At 38.0% G+C, this 17,881-nt stretch overlaps 1 protein-coding gene across 3 annotated transcripts in view; it reads right to left on the bottom strand.

Annotated features, from left to right (window-relative positions):
- The window catches only part of LOC131684311 (diacylglycerol kinase eta), a 455,577-nt gene that overhangs the window by 297,404 nt on the left and 140,292 nt on the right, over positions 1-17,881 (bottom strand). For 2 of the 3 annotated variants that reach the window (XM_058967064.1, XM_058967062.1), the window contains exon 1: positions 14,669-16,131. The exons of the other annotated variant lie outside the window; for it this stretch is intronic. The gene's annotated coding sequence lies outside the window, so the exon portion shown is untranslated. Of the gene's footprint in view, positions 1-14,668; positions 16,132-17,881 lie in introns of those variants that run through there. 3 annotated transcript variants of the gene reach the window in all.

Genomic DNA, 17,881 nt, shown 5'->3' with positions numbered 1-17,881 from the left:
ATAGAGGGGCAGAGAAGAAAGTGTATAGCTACGGCTAGTGGAGTATAAGTTATTTAAGTTTTTGCTAGATAATCTTTTGACATTTTATGCTATTCGTAAAAAATAACACTGTTCTACAAAATAAAACAATTTCAGTGTGCTAAGTCCGCATTTTGTTTTTCGTAAAATAGTAGGAAAATGATGAAAAATTGCGTTTTCTTCTTGTCTCTACTACATCAGAATCGGTTTTTATGAGCAATTGACGACTTTTTTAAATATTTAGTATATTAACCACCTCGTGGGGTTAAAAATCATGAAAATTAAACAAATATGTCGAGTTAGTGGCAAGTTATGGCGTATATTTGTATGCCGAATTGATTAACGTATTCAGATTTTGTATATGAAGTCTCATTCCCATGTTAGGTACATTAGAGTGAAGAAAAATGCGGAAGGGTGGGGTGAATGTTGAAAAACTTATCTTTACGTTTTAGATCACACAATTCCGAAATAGTCAATTTTGATGGCTTTGTATGTCCGAAAAAGTTTTACAACAGAATACAGCGTATCTTCTAGCACAGTAATTTTGGTGAAAAAGCCTCCAAGAAGTAATTATGGTGAATTAACTTTTCTAAAAATAATTAGAGACTTGGCATCATTAGTAAAGTTCTTATTATTTTTATAATTGATGGTACAAAAATCATCAAATTCTCATTAAACCCGATCCTGACGCACTAAGGACAAACAGAAAACGCCGTTTTAAATAATTTTCCTTCTATTTTCCAAAAAACAATATGTAGTCTAAGCACATTTGAATTGTTTTATTTTTTGGAACATTACTATATTTGATGAATTGCTAAAAATGTCCAAGGTTATATAACAAAAACTTATATAACTCATACTTCTTTTACCGTGGCTATACACTTTCTTCAACAAAATTACACCCCTTTATTCAGCTATTTGAAGTTTTCTCTATACTTTTAAAAATTTGTAGATACCCAGTTTTGAAGAAATATTAATGAAATACATCAAAAATTACACTTTTTACTAAGTTTTAATGGCTCTGCCGCTCTTATACTTCAAAATTTGTACAAACTAACTAACCAAACTTCTCCATTTTGATCTCCAGAAAAATAAAAAATGCTGAAAAAATCTAAGACAGTTCAGAAGCACTTCCACAAGTATGAATTTGAAATTTTACCCAAAATCGGCCCATTTTTCAAAAAAATCAAGATTCGCCACCAGTAGGGAGCGTTTTAGCAAATTCACTCCGAAGAAGAAAGTGGTCCTGATACCCTAACCTTTCATTTAAGAAGTGAGCCCGATGACTTTTTTAACATGATGTCATTTTGGGACACCCTATTATTCAGGTAGACATACGTCTAGCACATACAATGACCCCCACGCGAGCCGTGTCCAAAAACACTGCCATCAAGCTGTTGAATAATGCTTGCACACACAGTCCACAGAAAAAAAGGCAATCCGCCAGTCGACCACGCCAGCGTGCACAGGCTAATGGTTGACCGTTAGTTTAGGCTGGTGCAGAGTATGAAAAAACACAAAACATAAAAAAGGCCCATAAACCCTCTCGGTCTCCTCGATGCACCACTATCGAAACGTTATGTATTTACCACCTTAAAGCAGTTGTCTGTCAGAGGTTCTTTAAAACTGATGCACAAATATGCGTCAAACCCGTCAACATAGAAGAACAGAATTCTAATTTGAAACTATTTACTTCTTTATTGGCTTTCTGGCCTTAAAATATTTTCAACGAAGAGGAACCCGAGGCCTCGAGAGGCATTAAGACAGCTCTGTTCATTCAAAACATTTTGATAAGATGGTTGCATGGTCCACTGGTCGCTAGCAATGACAGTAAGAGTCGAAGATTAAATATCATTTGCCTCGCGGTAGAAAATTAGTCAAACAGAAAAACCACAGCAGAACATACCTATAACGACTTTCACCGGGAAGCATTCACCAATGTCTTCCAATTTTTCTTTTGCTAGTAGAATCACATTCAGCTATTCGGTCTTCTTGTCACTGGGAAGTTTCCAACAACAAGCCAGCCCAACGGCCTATGATTATCTAAAGCCCCAGAGGAAAAAGTCGTCCAATTTCCCGTCCACGATTAGGAGTGGGCGAGAAAATTAAACGCGGTGAAATTAAATTGGTTTACTTTTGTTTTCGCATATCCGAAGTTATATTGTCAAAGAATAAAAAAATTATCAAGTTATTTTTCGGCAGCGACATTTTGAACGCGTTTTCCCAAAAAAAAACTTTCTGCCAAGTTAGATCTAGACGTCCAAACTTTTCCAGGGAAAAGATTCGGACAAAGACGAACAACTTTTGCTGCTAGCTCATATTCACAAATTAAACATAAAAAACTTTTTATCACCCTAGACGAAACATGCTCACCCAGCCTTCGAACAATTTTCCAATCAAAAGAAGGGCTCTGTTTATCGAGAAGTCACTGTCGGTAGGTCTGGTTGTACACGGTGATGGAAGGCGCAATTTTCCTGTGCAAATATTATTATCTAACCACACCTTCCTTCCCCTCGCCATCCGAATCCCCCAGCGGAAGTTGATTGTTTTTACTTCTACGAGCAAACAAATATTGAATTTCCAACCCGAGAAGAGACTGAAAGGTTTCCAGAACCTCTCACAGGTCCTAGTGCTCTCAAGGGGGATCTGTTTTTCAGAATGAATATAGACTTTTTTAGCACATCTGTGGTTGTTGGAAGAAGAAAATTTGCTTTCTGATTGACTGCGTGAACCCATACGACTTCCCCGCATTGGTACACACTTAGATTGCAGATCCTGGGCTATGAACAAATATGGAGCTAAACGTTTCACTAGATTCCGACTTGACCATAATTTTCTTAAATCATGCAAAGAATTTAGTTACACTCAAAAGTCTATACAATTTTATCGAATCAGTTGCCTTGGCAATCGGTCAGCTAAAATCTACGAAATGGAAGTATCAAATCAAATTCTTTTGAGCATACTCCGAGCAGAGCAGCAAATGTTCCGGATCGTCCCTAATCAAAACGACGACAAAAGCAGTATCTATGATACATTATACCAGACCGTCCGGCAAAATGTCCCATTTAGCGTCCTTCAAGCAGACCTCAATTCAGACCCACGCAGCAGACCGGAAACAGTAAACCTTTTACTCAGAGCGCGACCTCACAGCAAATCATTGGACCGTGGACCATCTGCCTCCCATTCGGATGCGGTAGAAAGTGCTTTGAATTTCGTGTGGAAAATTTAACCTTCCTCGGCTCGGCCTCCGGTGGCTTCAGGCAGCAACCAGACCAGGACCTGAAAGCTTCAGGGGAAATATGAACCGCTCCGGTTTACTACAGCAGCTGATCTCTCGACCAGCAACAAATTATCCTTTTTTCCCCATTGTTTGATCCACTTTACAACACTCATTTTTTCTTCTTTTTCTCGGGATTGGGTCCATCGTGTGTTAGCCATTAGCAGCGAGTTTCGAAGCATGGAAGCCTGAATACCATTAACTGGGTGTTTTTTTTTCTTTCTTTCGACAACTTGTTCAGCTGTAATTAATTATGTCGTTGGGCTTTTTTGCTGTGACTGGCAATGATTGAACGCGAAATCTCGTTTTATAAAGGCTCGCGATTCCGGCTAAATCATTTCATCAAATCGTTTCTTGGGTTATGAGCTTAGCGAGGGATGAAAATTTTGAAGGTTAAATCATTTTCACGTCAATACATTTATACCTATGTATTTCAGTAATTGGGTAAAGCTAAGTCAAGAGATCCTCGAAACCTTTGTTTAATTATCAACAGTTAAACGTTAATTTTCAACAAATATGTATAATTTATTTCTAAACAATTGTTTTAGACGCAAAGAATTAGGACAATATTTATACTATTTTATAGAAATTTATCTACGGTATATTTGCGTTGCGTTGTGACGATGATTTTGGCAGATTGCACATGACATGACTTCATCATGTTTGACTGCTGATTATCTAATAAGAGTTGCTTGGGAAATGGTAAGTAGGAATTCATACCAATCCGACCCACATTAAAACCTCAACAGCATGATAGCCACCTTTGCCAGCCGCCCCCATCTCCATCGTTCACGGGAAAGGATAAAGGATTAGGTAGACGGGAAGTATTGATGCTCCACCTACTTAACGGAAGGACGACGATTGATCAGACTCTTCCATTGGTGTCGCGGAGTTGGTGGTTTGGAAGGGTATAAGGTCTAGGATTCGCTCCAAACAAGCGCTGCGACCTGTAAAGAATATTTTATTATGTAGTTGTTTAGTTAGTCTTCGAGTACACGATCACTCGAAAAAGAAAAGATTTTGTTTAGTTTTTGGTTCTTTTTAAACTCTGGGCAGCCGGCTACCGAGAGTATTCTATGCTTCCTAAACAAAATCAATTTGAACTCCACACAGTTGATCTTGGGAGTATTGCCTAGGAAAGCTAATCTTATCTGCGTAATGGGCTGGATCATTATCTATTGTAACGGTATTTAGACAGAATTCACTACTTCTTCTCTACGATATATTTATTTGATTGTAAACTACCGAGTGATAACACATTATACAGGCAAAGATAGCGCGAGATGTTATAAACTATGGAAAGTATTTCTGATTTCCCATATCGGATTGTTTGTGAAATGCAAGTATACGAGCGATAATAACGAAGACTGAAGGGAAATATAAAGGATTGTTAACCTGATGCACGGGCTTGTTAGCAATAACGGAGCTTGAAATTAGGTTCATAAAAACAGACGCGGCGAATTTTCAATACGTATTGATCCGTGATCATCGATACTAGTCAGATTAGTCGTATTGGGGCTAATTTCCGATCAACTATTCATTTTTACGGCAATGTTTTCTCGACTAGATCTGTTCGCACCCTCTCATTCTGCTACTATCGGCAGAAGGTTGATAGCACCCAGTCGTCGCCGGTCTAAGGACCAAATGTCATCAATAGACTTAGACTCGCGTGGAGGCATGAGATACCAAAGTTGTGAGAATTTTGTTATCCCACCGTTTGACGGCCCATTTTGTAGAAATTTATCTACGGTATATTTTTTTTAAAAAACATACATTTTCAACAAACGGGTACATTTCTTGAGTTCTGGGAATGGGGAATGTATAGGAATGAATAAAATGAGTGATTGACCAAATTGGCTAGATTATTAAAACGAAAATACTGAACAAAATGTGCGAACCGGAAAAATGAATAAATTGCATAAAATGAGAACACTAAATAAATTAAGTTAAATGAAGTTTTTGTCTTGCATGGTACGGGTAAAAGCATGCATTCGTCACTTAGTTTTTTGCGTTTTAAAAGTCATTTATTTATTTTTATTTGAAGTCGCTTGCATTGAAAAATGCGGATTTTCGTAGCGAACTTAAAAATACGAAAATGTAAAATTTGACCAAAGTGGCGTTTACGTCACTTTTGCATACAAGGGCAGATAAGTTCCATTCAAAATTCAATAGATTTCAATTTCCAAATTTTTATCTTCAAACATTCATATTACCCAGTTATGTCTAATATTTTTCTGAGATACCCGAGATTTTCCTTAATTAGGAATGTAATATAAAATTTGTTTCCGTGGGTGACTCTTTTATAGGACAAAAATGCAAAAACTATTATGGAGAAAACAGCAGAATAAAAATAACTTTGGCTTCTGAAACCTACACAATCACCTCACACACATCAAAGTAGCTTGGACATTAACAACCATTTCAGATTATTAGAAGATCCTATGACACAACATAGAAATGGATAGAGAAAAGGCAAGATAGATGTGAGTGAGAGAAGGGCGACGGCGTGTGAGGAATGGTAGCTGATGGTGACATTTTTTCTATGTATTGTGCGATATTTTGATTCCTTACATTCTTATTAAATTCTTATTATAAATAATGCAACCGTTAATTTATTCACCATGGCCAGTATGACCTAAATTTTGCAAATGAAGTCGAATTTTCGTTTTGGGATTCAAAAATAAAGTTGCTCTCGGTGCTCCAAATGTTTTCGGAATCGATCTCCTTGAATCACGCACAATTTCGAATCGGTGACCCCACCGTCGATCTCAACTTTGAAAGCGAACATTTAGACGCAATAGTCGTTTATACAAGCCTTGTCGCCACTAACGTCATTTACTTGCTTTAGACAGAATATCACAATTCTGAACTTATCTGGACGACCTTTCGGGATATCTGTCACTGTTGAATATGTCTGCGTTAGTTCTTTCAAAATCTTTACACTACTTAGCTGATTATCTTTGGTCCAGACGAAGCTCAAATATGGTTCATCCGAGTTCAATCAATGTTTTTAAACGGGCAATCGGAGTATGGATCTTTTCAGGAGAGTCAGGGCGTAGCCATAAATTTGGTTTAAGGAGGGGGGGGGGTGGGGGGGGGCAAATATGAGTTTGATAAATTATTGAAAATTCAGAAACATAAGTAATTTAAGGTTGGACAGAGAATGCGCAAAGCAAAGCAGTTTTTTCCACACCGTATGTTAGATCTTCATAAAAATCAATCAGCGTATGTAGAATGTTGTTAGAGTACTGCTAATTGAGTTTTATGAAGATCTGACATCCCGATCAAAATGAAATAACAAAATTATAACACAATAAAATTTTCGTAACAGATTGTGTTATAAATTTGGCCTCGCTAGTATTTAAAATAACAGAAAATTATAACAAGTAACATCGCGAGATATAGTTTTGAAATCTTTTTGTTATGTGTTTCTGATCGGGATACGGTGTGGAAAAAACTGCTTTTTTCGTTTTCGATTTTTACCCTATCTCTGTCCAACCTTAACAGATGTCGTTCCAGGCTACAAACACAACAAACAAGGAGGATCAATATGGAACAGTTTTCAAACATCTATAGATTATTTTCTTGTATAATATGTCAATGATGTCAAAAAATGCGACCTTTTAAAGTGGGATAAATGATCAAAAATATTTTCAACCTTCAAGATCAACTATCCTAAAAACTCTTAACGTTGAAGGTTTGACAACTTCCAACAATTTTTCCAACATAAAATAGCGCAATCTTTGATATAAACATCTTAGTGATTAATTCTCATAGAGGTAATTATGGAAAATTATTTCTTCAAAAATAGTAAGAGACTTCAGCGAATTTATTGTTAACGTTATTTTAAACAATGTTGTTGAAAACATGAAGGCTACATAAATGCAGCATATCAAAATATAAAGCAATATTTCTACTTAGTGGAGAAAAATTTAAGTAAAAACTATTTTTCTGCACTAAGGAGAAAATTGTTTAAAATTATTATTGTGGGTTGAGAACACAAAACCTGTAACTAAATTGGTTATGGAATTTGCGTTTCGACAGACTTCTCATCAGAATCCTACACTAACTTAGTAGCAGGACTAATCTAGTGCCGAATTGATGCTATCTCGAAAAAAACGGAAACATTCTTTGTGCTTCCGGGCAAACCCCTAGTCCTTTTAATATTTGGGAATTTTTTTAAAGCCTCTTAAATAAATGTTTTCGTAAGCTTCAGCGACTCATACCTTGAATGTAATGTGAATTTTATTGTTTATAAACCGCAGAAGAGATTCATCAAATACAGTAACATCAGACTAACTATATGCGATATTCCTGTCTTCAACAAAGTTGATTGAAATATCATTTTCGAAAACTTTGTGGAGATTAATTTGCTTGAAGAGAAAATTATCTTTAATTATTTCCAGCAGGATTAACCACCAAATTTTTTTTCTTGTTATCAACCATATTTAATTTTTGTCTGAACTGTACGCAAAATACATTTTCAGCAAATGTTGTAATGTATGTAACTTTTCGGTGAGCAAGTTTACACGCTTAATTTTTTCTACCGAATCTCAGTTTTTTGCATCTTTTGCATAAATCTCAACAGCGGAGATCTCAGTAAAAAAAATTAGATCTCAGTAAAAGCTACGTTTCATAGCTGAGACTCGGAAAATATTTCACAAAAAAACTTCAAACAAATCTCACTTTACCGAGATATCGGTTCCTAAATTTGCTGACTACACGGCTGTTGGGAAATTGCCGCACCGAATTGAGTGTGTATGTTTCATAGACAATCAACCTATTCAAACATAGCTTCCCATTCGAAACCTTGTCTCTAATCCATATTTTGCAGCATCTTTCGAAAAATAAGTTCATGATAATTCAGGCAGTTATTTTATTTTATATTAAAGTAATTTGACAACTATGGGATTTCGGCTTACAAGATCCCCTTCCAAAAGTTTGAATGCTTAAAACACGGTCTCAATGTAGTGATCAGAGAATATTCTTCCAAAAATATTTTGTAGAATATATCATTAAATTTGTCAGCCCTAATTTGTTTCAATCCAATTGATTTTGGTTTGGGGAACGGTTTTAACCCCCGCAACTCCGCCCCTGGGTATGCCAAAGAGTAGAGATTATCTATGCCCAGGCCTAAAGCCCGGCGCAAAGTGAAAACTTAAAGAATACGAAGGTATAGACAGAAATTACGGAATATATAATAAAATGAAAGACAAGCCAAAGGACAAACCTGCAAACTTGTGGTACGTCTGGGGGTCCGCAAGGGATGGCATTCCCAACGGTTTCTAACCGAAATTGTTTTGTCAAGTCTCCAAAACTTTTTATGTGATTGCCTATAAATGAGGAAATATCCGACTGTATTATAACATTACTTTGACCCTCCCAATTCACGAAAGGACTTGGTGTTATCGAACTGAAACACCTGCTCCTCGAGTTTGTGTCAATGGAATGTTTATACAACGTATGTTGTTTTCACATGTCTATGTGAAATGCTTTAAACCTTTACATCTGAAGTCTTTCTTCGGGGGCATTCATGTTTACCACGGCATATTCGCAGACAATACTGCAAATGCTTTGTGGCTACAGCCTTAGGAGAGCGGAGCCACTTTCATGTACATACGAAATCAGTGCTCGAAAGTCGAATTAAAAACTATGACCAAGTTAACACCAAAGAGGCGCAAAACTAAGACTTCTCCAAGGGCATCAGAAGGTCACGCTACGGCTCTGCTGCTACATAAAGTAGATTTGAAAAAACTGTAATGGCCTGAAGTTAAGAAAAGGAAGAATAAAGGTAAAAGTGCAGTTTATAACTAACAAATAAGGAACCAGAAAAAATGGGTTCTTACTGCTGTAATGAAAGTAAATTTGATGTAATTGCTTTTTTAATTTCGCAACACCTTACATTCGAAAACACCAAGGGTACATTGCATCCTATATAGCCCCAGAGCCGTAACGTGGTCTTCTGGCGCCCTTGGCGGAGTCTCAGTTTTGTACGCTAAACACCACTTTTCTGTTCGAACAATAATTGGTAATTGTTTCGAACAATAATTGAGTGTGTAATTGAAAATGGCACACTTATCGTGACTTACTTTATGACTTATCTACACTAAGTTGATAAAGTAAATTAAGATATCAAAGTATGTAAACTTTTATGAAAAAGCACGAAAACTGTTTTTTAGAAAATCCTTCGAAAGTGACACGGAAAATCGAAACCAGCAATATAGAGTACCAACAGACTACTAAAGTTTGAAGACATTTTAAAAATAACTTCACTGCAGTTTTGTTTTTCGAGGTTAGGTGCATGATGCCGAGTGCCGAAGTATTTTTCAGGAGACTTTATGACGGACTACCGCATTCAAATGCCGGTTTACATAGTTGAGATCGACGGTGTTGTTACCGTTTGGATTAGGTTATGCGTGGGGTGAAGAGGTTGGTTGTTTTAAGGACTGCTTACTCCAGTGAGTGAAGATTATGAATGGCAATCGCACAGGATGGGACAAAATTGTATGTCCCTTCAAACTCGTATCGAGTGACCTTTAACAGTATTACTGGTTTTAAGGACTTGTTTTTCAAAAAAAATCGTACCGCGCGTCATGTTTTGCACTAAATAAAGGCAAATAGCCCATTGTAGTAATAAAACCGCGAGTGGCAAGTGCGCAGAGAATTAAAATCCATGCCAAGCCATTATACGCCTTACCACGACAAATCGTTATGCTGGTTCAGGAAGAGTGTGACTCTGACGTAAGACATCTGTTACTGTTCCTAAAAATTGCACTCGAAAGAAACTTGTTGTAAAGGTACAAAAATTTCTGATGAGCGGTCGAATATAACAGCTACAGGAAGCGCTGACGAAAAGTCGAAGCAAACAGCTCCAAGTCTTGTAAATTTGAGATCAAACATCCTTGTCCTGCTTCCAGCGTTTCAAGAAACACCAAAAATGGGGTATCTTCTCTCTGATAAACGATCCAAGTTTTTTCATGATCTTTGCTATAATTTTAAGCAGGTGGCCTGCTTTACTGCTCATGATCAAATATTGGTCCCATTTTTGTTGCTATACAACTAGCAAAACGAGCGTTAAGTTTGCAACAATTTTCGATATTTTCAATTGGAAGTCATTGCAGTTCGTTATTTAATCTTAACTTTAGATTTGAGATCAATGCTATTTATTGTGAATGAATCTTAATGGGACTGATAGGGCCGTAGCGTATTCTTTAGATACTTTTGATTGAATTTCAGTTTAGTGCCCTTTTTTCGATTTGACTCACTATTTGACTATCCTACTTATTTTATACCACAGATTTCAGCGTCGCTCTAAGCTTGGCGTCCTTGGCGGGGGTCCACCTGGCCAACCGCACACTACGGGTCTGCATAGCCCATTGGCCAACCGGTTCAATGAACATTTTGTAGCTGATCTGCTTCGTACCGTAGCGTATTTTGTTCGACCGAAAACCCGAGCCCAAAGTACCTACCAGAATACATCTCTGCATTTCTCTGCTCGTGTGCTCATTGGTGGTCACCATGCTCTACCCAATTACCTCCTCTGTCACATACTAGTTGATCTTTATCATTCTTCAACCATATATTTCCTCTTAATCTTCAACTAGATTCGGTGTTGGTAATCTGTCGTCAGCTGCACGCGTCCACGGGTTGATTAGCTCACTACTATCATCGTCTATTGATTCGCCATATATATGTTTGTCATAATACTGCTTCCACGAGCGTTTTGAATTACTTTTAAAAATGTATTATCTTCCTGTCCAGGAAAAAAAATATACTGCAAACCGTTTGGACACATAAAATGTCATTTGAGTTCGGTCACTCTAGAAAAAAGTCAATGAAGAAACCAAGGACGAAACTTTGTGGGGTGGCTGGAATGTCAAGTTGGACGGCTTCTCTGGAGGATCGGTTAACCTTTCGACAAGCTTCGATATTGGCAAAAGTAGTGAGCAGACAGCAGATGTCGGTCATCGGGCTAGCAACGGTTATGGAGGAAAAACACGAAGTTGGAGAAAATCGGAATAACGTTGTCTAGAGAAATTTTACCGCCGATGATTATTCCGTTAGAGTGGCAGCGAAATGGATCGCGAAAATGGGCATCGGTATAGGGTGAAATACTGCCGCCAAGAAGTTCTCAGCACCAGCTAGCAGATAAATAGAACAGACTAGCACCAAGAAGGATAAGAAACCCGGCGAAGGTGGTTGTAAACAGATGTAAATTGTTGTGGTCGACACCCCCGGAACGGTTCATGTCTCAACAGGGTACGATATTTGCAGCAGACCTGAGCTGGTGAGATATATCGCGAAGGTTTGACAGCAAGTAAGGAAAATTTGACAGCAAGTAAGGAAAAGTAGCTATGGATAAAAACATGATTAACACAAAACAAAGTAAGCAAGAACATAATCCTTACTAAAGCAGTACTTAACGGTTGCCCCGGATGGATGAGGATTACGAGATACAAGAGGTTTAAGTTTAGTCGGATGGTTTAACAACTACTACAAACCAACTCGAATCCACCACGAGCCAGCAGGCAACGCATAGTGGTCGGAAATGCCAAAAACGTCACTGGAGGCCAAACCATGGAATATATTCATAGGGTATCTTTGGAGGAATTGTTCGTATAAATATTCCCCACAATCTGATAAAAATTATATTGAGGCATGGCTTACTATGATTGAACTAAAAAAATTAACTTTTTATACTGACGAGGTTGAAAGTTGGTGTCTTCGACAATGTTTTAGGAATGCTCTTAATGAAGAAATTTATTGAACAACTTGAGCTTGTAGGACGTAATGTTATCGATTTATAAAGCGTTTTCTAAGGTAAACCCCTTAAATTTAACTTTTTAATATTGATTTTTTCGCTTTGACTTTTCGTGCAAACGATGTTCCAGACAAATGTTGAGGTATTAAAACCACATAATATTGTTGAAGACTGCATGTAAAAATTAAATTATTGTTGAAGACTGCATGAAAAAATATTGTTGAACACTGCATATAAAAATTTCATTTGAAATCGGCGGCGCGGCACACACCTCTTGTAAAAATACTCATTCGTTTTAGAGTTATTGAAGAATTTTAAAAATTTTTACACCAAGTTCAACTACGTATAAGAGAGAAAGGTGCAAACCAAGATGGACGAGCAGGCACTATTTTCAATGTCCGGACTACGCATAATAAAGGTAAGAAGGTTTTAAGCTCATTTTGTAAAGTTTTTTTTTACTTGGGTATTTTTACTTACAGTGTTTAACAATATTATGTGGTTTTAATGCCTCCACATTTGTCTGGAGCACGGTTTGCACGAAAAGTCACAGTGAAAAAAGTTATATTAAAAAAACTAAATTTAAGGGTGTTGTTATTGAAAACGCTTTACAAATCGATAACATTAAATCCGACAAGTTCAACTAGTTCAACTAAATTCTTTATTACGAACATTTCTAAAACTTTGTCGAAGACACCAAGTTTCTACCTCGTCAGCATAAAAAGTTTTTTTTTAATTTGATCGAAGTAAGCCATGCTTAATTTTAATTTTTATCAGGTTGTGGGGAATATTCTTACGACCAATTCGTCCAAAGATACCTTGTGAATATATTCGATGGTTCGGCCTCTAGTGAATTAAGTTCACGTTTTTGGGGTTTCCGACCACTATGCAGCGTTGTCTTTTGATGACTCCTTCTCGATAACAAACATTTACCCAATTTGTTGAGCAGAGTTGCGTGGTTCACAAGAGTAGGTCCAGGCCTCTAAAAAAATCTTCAAAGTTTGAGGGTTCCTGTACGTTTCTTTTAAAATAAACGTTAAAAAATCAAAAGGCACCTCCCCTCCTTGAGCATTTTCTGCGCACGGGCCTGTGCTGACCTATCTCATAAATCAGCTTAATATCCCATCGTGAGCAGCTGCCATAGAAACGCGCCAGCTCCGCCTAAAATGTACCTTTGTCGTTCGCTGGTCTCGTTTTTGTGGGCAGTGAACGCTGACGATACGGTAGTTGACGAAATGGGCTTTTGCTTCTCACTACTTACTACACTTCTCTCGCTGTTACTTGATCAAGCTTGGGCGAATCTTGTCCAGCACTATAAAACCCAGCTAGTTCGTTGGACCGCCGCTCTGATAGAATGTGGCTGCTTGATGCCCGCTTTTCCACACTTTCTGTCCTGCCGAGCAAAGTTTTTGCAGTGTTGCGAACCCGAAATTGCGAGTTTGTAGCTCGTCGTGCAGAATTCGGGTGATCCTCTGGAAGCCAAGCGATAGCGGGTTGCAAAAGTACCAGATCATGCTGTGTGGAGTGCTGTCTCGGTTAAGGCGAACAAAAAAACGGTTAAGGCGAACAAAAAAGCTCTTCCTCAAGCCCTCGATCACTGTATCACTAGTTTTATTCCCCCAAAAGCTGTGCTTGGTATTATTCTAAAATGTCACTAAGTTGAAATTTCCAGTTTGGGATAGAGTACTGGAATTACATGAATTAAAATCGGCAAAGGAGTACGCTGTCGGAAACATAACGGTTAAGTGCGATCTTGTGAACAGAAGCTGCTGTGAAGATACTTGGTCAAGTTTGAATGCGTTTTACACTGTTGATTCAAAATGGATAAAAAAAAACAAAGGGAATTCCGCCCTTTAAATTTGGTTCGGGCTTTTGTAGTATATATCCATTTCTTTAATGAAAGTTTAATAAAAAAAACCCCAATAAATCGTTTTAGGTGCAATATATCTTTTATTGAGAAAATGGCTTAAAAGAATCCACAAGATTATAAATTGTTTATGTAAATCTGCCAAAAAATGAAATTCGTAGAGACGCTACCAAGTTTCAAAGAATCTTAACATAAAGTAATGCTTCGAGTTAATCTCGTTTTTGATTAATTAATTTTCATAAAACGAATACATCCAGTGTAAAAAAACTAGATGAATTTCAAAGTAATCCTTGTTGTTGTTAATTATTTTGTAACAATTTTCATCAACATACGCGGAAACTGTATTGATGAGATAGTTTGATTAGTCAGAAAAGAAGGCGGCAAATTTAAGCGGCAAAAAGCCTAGCGCCGCCACTATGTGCTTATTCAGAGCGGTGTAAAGAATTCCATTTTCAAAAATAATTACTTGAAACACAATTAATAAACGTTTTTTATTGCTACATAAAGAAAATGCATTAAACTGTTCATTTGAACCGGCACTCTATTTCTATTTTTACTGTCCAACAATACCCAAACGAAAAAGCTAACACGATAAATATTCACCAAAATATTTATAAACTTTCGCATATGAACTTCTAACACGGATAAGCAGCGCAGTATGTCTAATAGCCAGCACGAAAGATTAAAATACTGCATCAGCTGCGAAAACTGACCAAGAAAGTAAATAAATCGTATTTCGCACACTTACTTTCTCCACTTCGACTGCATCCGCCTCCGTTCGTCGTTAATATTCGCCAATAAAAACGCACGTTTCCTGCTACACCACCTAGCAGTCCTTACGAGTTTAGAGTCTACTTCGATTTTGTCTTCGCAGTTTCACAATAATGTCTCACAAATTCAACCGGTTAAAGTGGACAACAATTCACACACTCAGATTCATCGGTCAGAAGCCACGACCATCTTACACCTCCCACCACACGGGGCAATTGTTCGCCGTTTGAGAATAGCTTAAGTGTGCGGTGGAAAAAAAACAAATAAACAATCAATCCAGTTTTGCCGCTTCTTCCGATGGCGATGGCCTTTATCTTTGAATTCACTTTTCCGCTTTGCGGTAAAAGTTCACCCACTTGTGGCCGGACACCGACACCGGCACACACGCACGCTTCTTAGCACACAGGCTGGAGTATCACTGGCCGGGGTTTTCACGCTACTACTCACAGGCAGTGTCGAGGAAAATCGTTTAACTTTTTCCCTGTCCCAACTTAGGCGGTCGGTCGTTCCACACACCACACCTCACCACCGCCGCGGAATTGTTTATTTGCTTTTAATCGGTTTCTGCACACTCGCTCTACCCTGTGACTGTTTTGTTCTCTTTCACCGTCACCGGGCCGCCGCACGGAACCGAACCGGGATTTTCTTTTATCTTCCGGTTCGCGGTGTTTGTTTTTGTAAAGCGTTTTGCCTCGCCGATTGATCTATGGATCAGTATAGCACTAAAACTACCATTAACAGCTAATGGGTGCACATTTGTACGCCGATTGGCGTGGTATTTCGGTGAGATTTTCTCTCCAATATACTGCACTACCGACTGGTGTGTTGTCTCAACTGGTGGAACGGGAAACACGTGCTCAGCGTAAAGATAAATCACTACCAGACCAGGATTGGGTTGTCGTGTAGATTTTGCAAGGCAAGAGGGGGAATGGGGGCACTACTACGAGATAAGGACGTACACGTAGACGTTCAACAGATATTGCTTCTCGATTGGTTTTAGCTTAGTTTTGATTACTAGTTTTGGTTGTTTAAACTCTCGAAATGTGAACAACGGATAATTATGATAGGTATATGATAGCGATAACAATGGTAGATTGGATTTTTTTTTCACTTTCACGATACAGTTCTCCAACAGACAATAACGGTGGCGGTACGCTAAAGAAAATTCACTTTCACCTTTGTTCTACCTAGAAGCAACTCTCGGATTCTCTCTCGGACCGCCAAAAATCGATACCTTCTACCAGATAGGAGTCGCTTAACGAACGATAATTTTAAGTGTATTTATGTTATGATATGACTGAATTGGTGGTTGTTTTATATTCAGCAAAAAGCAGTGTGTCTTCTGCAATTAATCCCAAGCACTGCTGGGTAGCAATCCATGTGCTGCTGCTGATTTTGCTACTACTTCTACTGTTCCGGAGTCGTGGCAGCGTGACGCTAGTACCTAGGCAATACTGACTCCTTGGCAAGGTGTGCGGCTGGGTTTTGATCTTCCGAGTATGAGCTCGGTCCCTGCCGCAGTCCAACGCGTGTGTTGGAAAAACCGGAGCGAAAACTACGGAGAGGGAAAATTCTTCTCACAACTCGTACCTTAGTATCGTACGAGTATGCCACCAGTAGTAGCAATCCGGCGAGAAAAGCTGTTGCATCGTTTTCTCTTGTGGATCCTTCTAACTGCTTTCGCTCTGGTGGACGAACGGCGGGAAACTGCCTCCAGCTGATGTTGCTCTTTTCGGGTTTTTCTTCGAGAGTAAGAGCTAAATTCGGAATATGTGAGAAAATTTAGAGCAAAGATGCTGTAGCGAAGCCGTGCCAAAGGGACTATGGGAAAGCGGAGGTAATTTGGGTCAATTTATTGGTAGGATTTATCGTGTCGTAAGCGTCACTCATAAATTAAATTCCGGCCCATAAATACATAATGCGTTACGATTCGCACAAGGCAGTACGTATGACATGGAAATTGCATTAGATCGAGGCGATATCTTGTACACCTAATATTGTTTCCGGAACAGAATCTAATTTTACTGTCAATTTATGCCGTTATATGATGAAACAATCTAGTACTAATAGGTTTCTATCTCATGCTTCCTCATGCGAATGTTGTTGACACATTGCGCCTAGTCTGGCATCGACTGGATGCTATCACTTTTTGCCGTAGTAGCTGATTGAGAGTACAGCGAGGGAGTACAGGTGCTTCAATCCTAGCGTTAGGTAGAACTAATTAAAAGTTGGAGGTGTTTTGCACATCAAAGAAAACCTCGATATTCCCGACAAAATATAGGATCTCAGTGGTCAGTAGAAAACTAGTAAACCACGATTTACTATAAGCACCAATGATAGAGATTAAAAGATTTTTTTCTGTTCAAACTACCGAGCACAGATAAAAAATGTAATTCGAAAAAAATCGGCATCTCTATAACTTCAGTATGTGATAGAAAAGACTTTTATCTTTAATTTGCAACCAAAATTAAAATATTCGGTCGGGGGCTTCAGAAGAACTTTTTGTAGATTTCAAATGGTTTATAATATCGCCGTGATGTCAAAAGGAAAGTTACAAAAAAATGTATAGGCCCTTTGAAAAACTTATCTTTGTTGATTGAGAAACGCGAATAACTTAGGAAAAGGTCGTAATAAAACAAAATACGCTAAGGTTTTTTTACACGGTGGATACGTACCGTGTTAAAAAACCGCGTTAATTCCGAAAACCGTGCAAAAAACACGATACATTCAATGCAAAAGACTTAGACGATTTTAGGAAAAAGGGTGATATTGGAGTTTTATCAAAAAACGAATTTCGCAACAACTCGAACAAATTTTGGCAGCACCCTCTCAGATTTTAATTAAACTTTCTGTACATGAAGACTTTGTCACAACAAGCCACTTTGCATATTTTGTTTTTCCAAAAATGATCAAGACTGTCTTTTGAAAAGGGCCAAACTTTTTCTACCAATTTTTTTCAAATGGCTATAGTCTAAAAATGACAAATCCTACAAAAAAATGTTGTAGGAGTGGTTTTCCCAAAATTAGTCAAATTTTCGAATAAAAATATTGAAAAAATTCTTCATTTTTTTATTTTGATTATAGAGGTTTTAACCTTAAGGTCATTCGCCTCTTCGGGTTAGGAAAATCTCTTATGAAAAATTTCTAACCCTATGTGCGGGGTCGGGACTCAAACCCAGGTGCGCTGCGT

This window comes from Topomyia yanbarensis, chromosome 2 (assembly GCF_030247195.1).
Source record: "Topomyia yanbarensis strain Yona2022 chromosome 2, ASM3024719v1, whole genome shotgun sequence".
NCBI lineage: Eukaryota > Metazoa > Arthropoda > Insecta > Diptera > Culicidae > Topomyia > Topomyia yanbarensis.
This window is presented reverse-complemented; position numbering and strand designations above follow the sequence as displayed.